The sequence below is a fragment of the Marmota monax genome, unplaced genomic scaffold (genome assembly GCF_021218885.2).
Source record: "Marmota monax isolate L192 unplaced genomic scaffold, Marmota_monax_Labrador192_F-V1.1 WCK01_AAM20220418_F8-fsc00034, whole genome shotgun sequence".
Lineage (NCBI taxonomy): Eukaryota > Metazoa > Chordata > Mammalia > Rodentia > Sciuridae > Marmota > Marmota monax.
The window spans coordinates 4,730,784-4,737,809 of record NW_026693934.1 but is presented as its reverse complement, the minus strand read 5'-3'; positions in this window follow the sequence as shown (position 1 = coordinate 4,737,809).

Sequence of the window (7,026 nt, the reverse complement as noted above, 5' to 3'; positions counted from 1 at the left end):
CCTTGATGTCTTCTATAACCCATTGATCATTCAGTAACCTATTGTTCATTCTCCAATTGATGTATGCTTTTTCCTTCCTTCTTTTATGGTTGATTTTCAGTTTCATTCCATTATGATCAGATAAGATGCATGGTATTATCTCTACTCCTTTATATTGTCTAAGAGTTGCCCTGTGACATAATATATGATCTATTTTTGAGAAGGATCCATGTGCTGCTGAGAAAAAAGTGTAACTGCTTGATGTTGAGTGGTATACTCTATATATGTCAATTAGGTCTAGGTTATTAATAGTGTTATTGAGTTCTATAGTTTCCTTATTCAACTTTTGTTTGGAAGATCTGTCCAGTGGCGAGAGAGGTGTGTTGAAGTCTCCCATGATTATGGTGTGGTGGTCTATTAGACTCTTGAACTTGAGAAGAGTTTGTTTGATGAACATAGCTGCACCATTGTTTGGGGCATAAATATTTATGATTGTTATGTCTTGTTGGTGTATGGTTCCCTTAAGCAGTATGTAGTGTCCCTCTTTATCTCTTTTGATTAACTTTGGCTTGAAATCTATTTTATTTGATATGAGTATGGACACGCCTGCTTGTTTCCGAAGTCCATATGAGTGATATGATTTTTCCCAACCTTTCACCTTCAGCCTATGTATGTCTTTTCCTATCAAATGTGTCTCCTGTAGGCAGCATATTGTTGGGTCTTGTTTTGTGATCCATTCTACTAGCCTGTGTCTCTTAATTGGTGAGTTTAAGCCATTAACATTTAGGGTTATTATTGAGATATGGGTTGTTCTTCCGGCCATATTTGTTTATTCCTGTTACTAAACATTGTTTGTTTTCCTCTTTGATTATTCCCCCCCCCCTTTACTGTCCTACCTCCCACTGTTGGTTTTCATTGTTATTTTCCATTTCCTCTTCCTGTAATGCTTTGGCGAGGATGTTTTGAAGAGATGGTTTTCTAGCTGTGAATTCTTTAAACTTTTGTTTATCGTGGAAGGTTTTAATTTCATCCTCCATCCTGAAGCTTAATTTCGCTGGATACACAATTCTTGGTTGGAACCCATTTTCTTTCAGTGTTTGAAATATGTTATTCCAGGATCTTCTAGCTTTCAGAGTCTGTGTTGAAAGATCAGCTGTTATCCTGATTGGCTTACCCCTAAATGAAATCTGCTTCCTTTCTCTTGTAGCTTTTAAAATTCTCTCCTTATTCTGTATGTTGGGCATCTTCATTATAATGTGTCTAGGTGTGGATCTCTTATGATTTTGCACATTCGGCGTCCTGTAGGCTTCTAGGATTTGGGATTCTGTCTCATTCTTCAAGTCTGGGAAGTTTTCTTGTATTATTTCATTGAATAGACTGTGCATTCCTTTGGTTTGGAGCTCTGTACCTTCCTGTATCCCAATGACTCTTAAGTTTGGTCTCTTAATGTTATCCCATATTTCTTGGATGTTCTGCTCATGGTTTCTTAACAGTCTTGCTGAGCTGTCTATGTTCTTTTCCAGTTGAAATACTTTGTCTTCATTGTCTGATGTTCTATCTTCTAAGTGTTCTACTCTGTTGGTAGTATTCTCCATTGAGTTTTTAAGTTGGTTTATTGCTTCCTGCATTTCTAGGATTTCTGATTGCTTGTTTTTTATAACCTCTATCTCCCTGTATAGTTGATCCTTTGCTTCCTGGATTTGTTTGCGTAATTCGTTGTCGAAGTGATCTTTCATTGTCTGATTTTGCTGTTTAATGTCTTCCTTGATACTCCAGATCATCTGAAGCATGTATATCCTGAATTCTTTATCTGACATTCCATCTGCTGCAGCTGTTACCTCTTCTAAAGTTGCGTTGACCTGCATTGCTTGTGGTCCTTTCTTTCCTTGTCTTTTCATACTGCTTGCGTATCTTTCCTGCAGGTGCGGGCGGCGGCTCTGCTCTCTCCTTATTCCAATTGGGGTGTCGTGGCTACCACGCCAGCAGGTCACTGGGCCTGTTCTGGGAGCTGGTAGCGGCTCTGTTCTGCCCCTACTCCAATTGGGGTGACGAGTGTACCACGTCGGCAGGCCACCGGGCCTGTTCCGCCGGTCGGTTGCAGGTTTGCCTACCCTGCAGGCGTGGGCGGCAGCTCTACTCTGCCCCTACTCCAAATGGGGTGACGTGTCTGTCGTACCGGCAGGCCACTGGGCCTGTCCCGCTGGTCGGTCGCAGATCTGCCCACCTTTCGGGCACGGGTGGTGGCTCTGCTCTGCCCCTACTCCAATTGGGGTGTCGTGACTACCCCGCCTGCAGGACGCTGGGCCTGTTCCTGGCAAGGGAGGCGACTCTGCTCTGTCACTACTCCAATTAGGGTGGTGTTTGTACCACGCCGGCAGGCTCCTGGGCCTGATCCGCCGGTCTGTTGTAGGTCTGCCTACCTTGAAGGCGCGGGCGGCGCATATGCCCTGCCCCTCCTACCACGCCTGCAGACCCCTGGGCCTGATCTGCAGGTTGATCACTGGTCTGCTCACCCTGCTGGCACGGGTGGGGGTTCCGCTCCGCCCCCACTCCAATTGGGGTCACGTGACCACCACACCGGCAGGGCCTGATCCGGGCGTGGGAGAAGGATCTGCTCTGCCCCTACTCCAGTTGGGGTGACGTGTGTACCACACTGGCAGGCCACTGGGCCTGACCCGCCAGGCTGTCACAGGTCTGTTTACCTTGCAAGCGCGAACGGCGGCTCTGCCCTGCCCCTCCTACCCCGCCCATTTACTACTGGGTCGTGGGTCTGCCCACCTGGCGGGTGTGGGAGGCGGCTCCGCTCCGCCCCCTCTCCAATTGGGGTCACGCAGTCACCACGCTGGCGAGCCGCTGGGCCTGCTCCGGGGGCTGGCGGCGGCCGGGCTCCTTCCCTCTGGCTCGAGGACAAATTGAGGAGACTCGGGTGACTGAGCCTCACCCCCCTTACCAGGAGACCAACTGCTTATGTCACCGCTGGTATTGATGAAGATCTCTCCTCCACCGCTTTCTGCTGACATCAGATCTCTGCCATGTTGGTATCCCATGCGAATGGCAGCATTTCGTTCCCCTTGCCGGGCAACCCAAGCAACGGGTGAGTCCTGACCGGCCCTCAGCAGGACCCGGACCGAGACGCAGTTTCCGCGGGCTCCTAGCCCCGGTCCAGGGAAGTTCCGGGAGCCGGAACTCGGCTGCTCCGTGCTCGGTGTAAGCTCCTATAAGTGTAAGCTCCAAGAAGCAGCCCCCGCGGGCTCAGTTCCGGGAGCCGGAATTCGGCTTCTTAGTGCTTGGTGTATGCTCTGATAGTAGCAGGGTCCAAGAAGCAGCCTCCGCGGGCTCCGCAGCCCTGAGCCAGGGCGGTTCCGGGACGGTTCCGGGAGCCGGAACTCGGCCGCTCCATGCTCGGTGTAAGCTCCTATAAGTGTTCTTGTATATTCTTAAGACTATGTTTTTCTTCCTCTTTCCTCCAGAGAAGGACTCATGATCCAAGCCTCACCAACCAGGCTCGAGTGATTGCTTAGGGCAAGGACATGGGCTCTTTGATCAGAGAGTATCTAGCCTGGGACTTCTGCTTGACCCCCTGGGAAGGAGGTGATTTCCTTCTGGAAGGGTTGCTGAAATGGAACCTTAAATGCTTGAACTGACTTGTCACTATCTTTTTCAACCCATAGAGAGAGGTTAAACAAATAAATAAATTTAAATAAAAAAAGAGAGCTAACACCAAAGAAAGAAGAACTGAGGCAACCAATTCAAATTCAAATGTGACTTGGTCTGAACACTGCATTATAAACTACAAACTCCCTTTTTTGACTAAAGCCTGCTTAAGTTAGGGTTTTATTTAAAACTGGAAGTTCTGCCTAACTCACTCATATCTAAAAAAAATCTTACAATTCTCATAAAAGAGCCTATAATATATGGAGTGTATATTACTCATGTTAGAAGTAATAGGTTTATCCTGTACAGATCCATAATGATAAGACAGACCCTGTGCTTGGAAGTTCAAGTTTTGTCATAAAGCCTGGTTTCAGGGAGGTTGGATGATGGGTTGAATATTTCTAGCACTAAGATGGCTCCCACACCAAGTGTAACAATTGCTTGATGCTCAGTTTTATTTTTGAGACATCATGAACAAATTTCTTATATTATAAAAGAATATGAAATCAGTAGATTTTCTCAAAAAAGATATTTTACATGAACATAATTTGGGAATATAGCTGTGCTGCCTAAATATATATCTGCTTCAGTACAATGCCTGTGCAAATGCTTATCACTGTGAGAGGCTTCATGTATTTTAAATGGATCATCATTTCTCACCTCCTCAGTGCTACAAGAGGATTCAAAAAAATGTAAATTATAGAGCAGATCATATGTCGGTGGCAGCCGTGATTAAATGCTGGGTGTCACTGCATTTTTGGCTCTCCATGTTTGCAAGGGATCATGGTTTTACAGTATAGTATTGAAGTTAAAGGAGAATATATGATATCAAGAGAATGGCTGAAGAAATTTTTAGAAGACGATTCTGTGGAATTGTGAATAAAGTAGAAGGGAACTTAAGGAAGGACGATATGGAGAGCTACCAAATGTAAGGGACTGACATTCATGCAATTCAAAATGGAGACAAATATAACTAGGTGCTACAGTTAGATAGGACAGTGTGATAGAAATGCAGTGTGAGCCAGAGAATAATGCTATGGGAGGCTGGGGCAAGTTTTGGGAAGATGAAGCTTCAAGCCAAGGAATGCCAAGGTTTTTAGGACTCAGGGAAGAAAAAAAAGTCCTTTTATCCATATGCATTTGGGGTCTTTGTCTAGGGTCCTGCAAATTAGACCGAGAGATTTACAAGAGAAAAACAAACAGTTTATTAATATATCCATTGGGTATACACACAGGAGTACTCAGTGAGGAGCAACTTGGAGCAGTGGTTTACAACTTGAACTTGCACGGCGTGTTAGCAAGGAATGATGATTTTTGGAGAGAAATGACAAGATAATGTATGTATAATATGTAAAAATACATGCTACAATCATGTACATCTAAAAAGAACAAATAAATGAAGAAAAACTAAACAAAAATAAAGATCTTCACATTAAAAAAAAAAAAAAACTGAGCTTAGAGGGGCGGCAAATGGTAGGAAGGCAAACATGGAGAAACTAATGGCAAACAAGGGTTATAAAGTCTTGTTTATAGATTCCTCTGGATGCCATCTAGCATCTAGTCTCTAGTGATAAGGTTATATTGCCTGTCCTGACATGATGGGAGACACTCTCACAAAGGGAACTGATATTTGTGTTCTGGTAGGTGGTGGAGGACAGAGAACCCATCTTATTTCTGCTTCTTCTCAATTGCCTTAAGCTCAAAAATAATCCTTAAGTCAGAGTAGCATATTTTGGGGTGACATACTCTGAATCCTTTGATGGGTGACATTTAGAAGATAGAAAGAAGCAAGGAAGGATTTTTCTCCTTCAGCTTTCAGAGGGAACATGTCTCTGCCAATACTTTTCAGACTTCTAGCCTCCAGAACTGTGAGGTAATAAATGTCTAATGTCCTATATAAAAAAAAAAAGCCATGTATTAGATGTGAAAATTTCTAACAGTGATAGTCATTTTAAAAACAGTAAAAAACAATAACAGAAACAATAAAATTAATTTTAATAATATATTTTATTTAATATATCCAAAATAATGTCCTTTCAACATGAAATTAATATAAAATAATTGAGATACTTTACATTTTTTTTTCAGTTTGGTTGTCAACGTCTAGTGTATTTTGTAGCTAGAGCAATCTTTATTCACATGACAAGTGCTGAATCACCGCACGTGGCTAGTAGTTACTGATATAGAGACAGCTGCATTAGAAAACGGGAGATGACAAACTTTATCCTAGTTCATGTCTGAACTTTAAATCTGTTGCTCAAAAGGACAGGAAGGGGCACATATTTATAGTTACTATCTCACCAATGGTAGTCTTAGTTTTAAGTCTAGTCTTGTCCTTTCTCCACTCTTAGTTTTATGCATGAAAGGTCATCCGTGCATTTTTGGTTCATTATGATTAATTAAAGAGTTATCAGGGAACATCTGGCACTTCAATTGGATAAATTAAAGTGAATCTAATATAAGGGTTATTTACAAAACTGAGTTGGCAAGGTGCAAGGAAACCAGAAAGGGAAATGTGGTACTCCAGGAATTTAAAATTAGTCTTCACCACCTTAAACCTGAAGAGGTAAGGGGAGGGAAGAGTGTCCAGAATCTGTGGATACTTCAGGTTCCTGTGAAGAGGGTCCCATGACCTTTGGTTAGGGGTCATTGTCCATCCATGGTAGTCCTGTATAGGGAGCCTGGAAACTAAACCTCAAAGTTCACTTTCTCCCTTGCTTCCTCCCTCCAATCTGCCAGTGGTTATTTCCATGGGCCAAACTCAATTGAATGGTGGAGGCCAAGGCAGACTGCTGATGCAGCCCACACAGACAGCTATTGGAGCTCAGCAGGTAGGAAGGTTGATCTGCGGGGGCAAATCAAACATCTCCAGAACAGTTGCCAACTTGAGGAAATTGTGAAGAAACAGAAAAATAGGAGATAGACTGCAAAATTAATGAGGCCTTGCAAAGGATAGAAAAACATCGACTGTGTATTTTCTTAATCTTCTCTTCTGGCATACATTTTTGCCTGTAGCATTTTGTTCCCAGTTTTTAAATTGTGTGTCAGTGTGACAGTTTTGAAATGGAGGTCCACAGGTGAGTTTCAAGGGGCTTGTTTGAAATGATGAAGAAAAAAATCTAAAGGTGTGCGTGTTATATACACACAGGGAAAAATCTAAAAGTTTCTATACATTCTTGGTTATGGGACCTTAAGAACCCTCTGTGATAAAGGGCAGAACATAAAGCTGTCAAAAATTGTTGAGCATTACCCAGAGGGAGGATGGCCAGCAAATAATTTTTAGGTCGTGTTCCTCAGAACAGATCTTGATTTGTTAAGGAAGTGAGCGCAGAAGAAACTCATAGGAAAGTTCGGGAAGCAGGACAGGAAAGGCATAGAAGGTGAGCCAGGTGG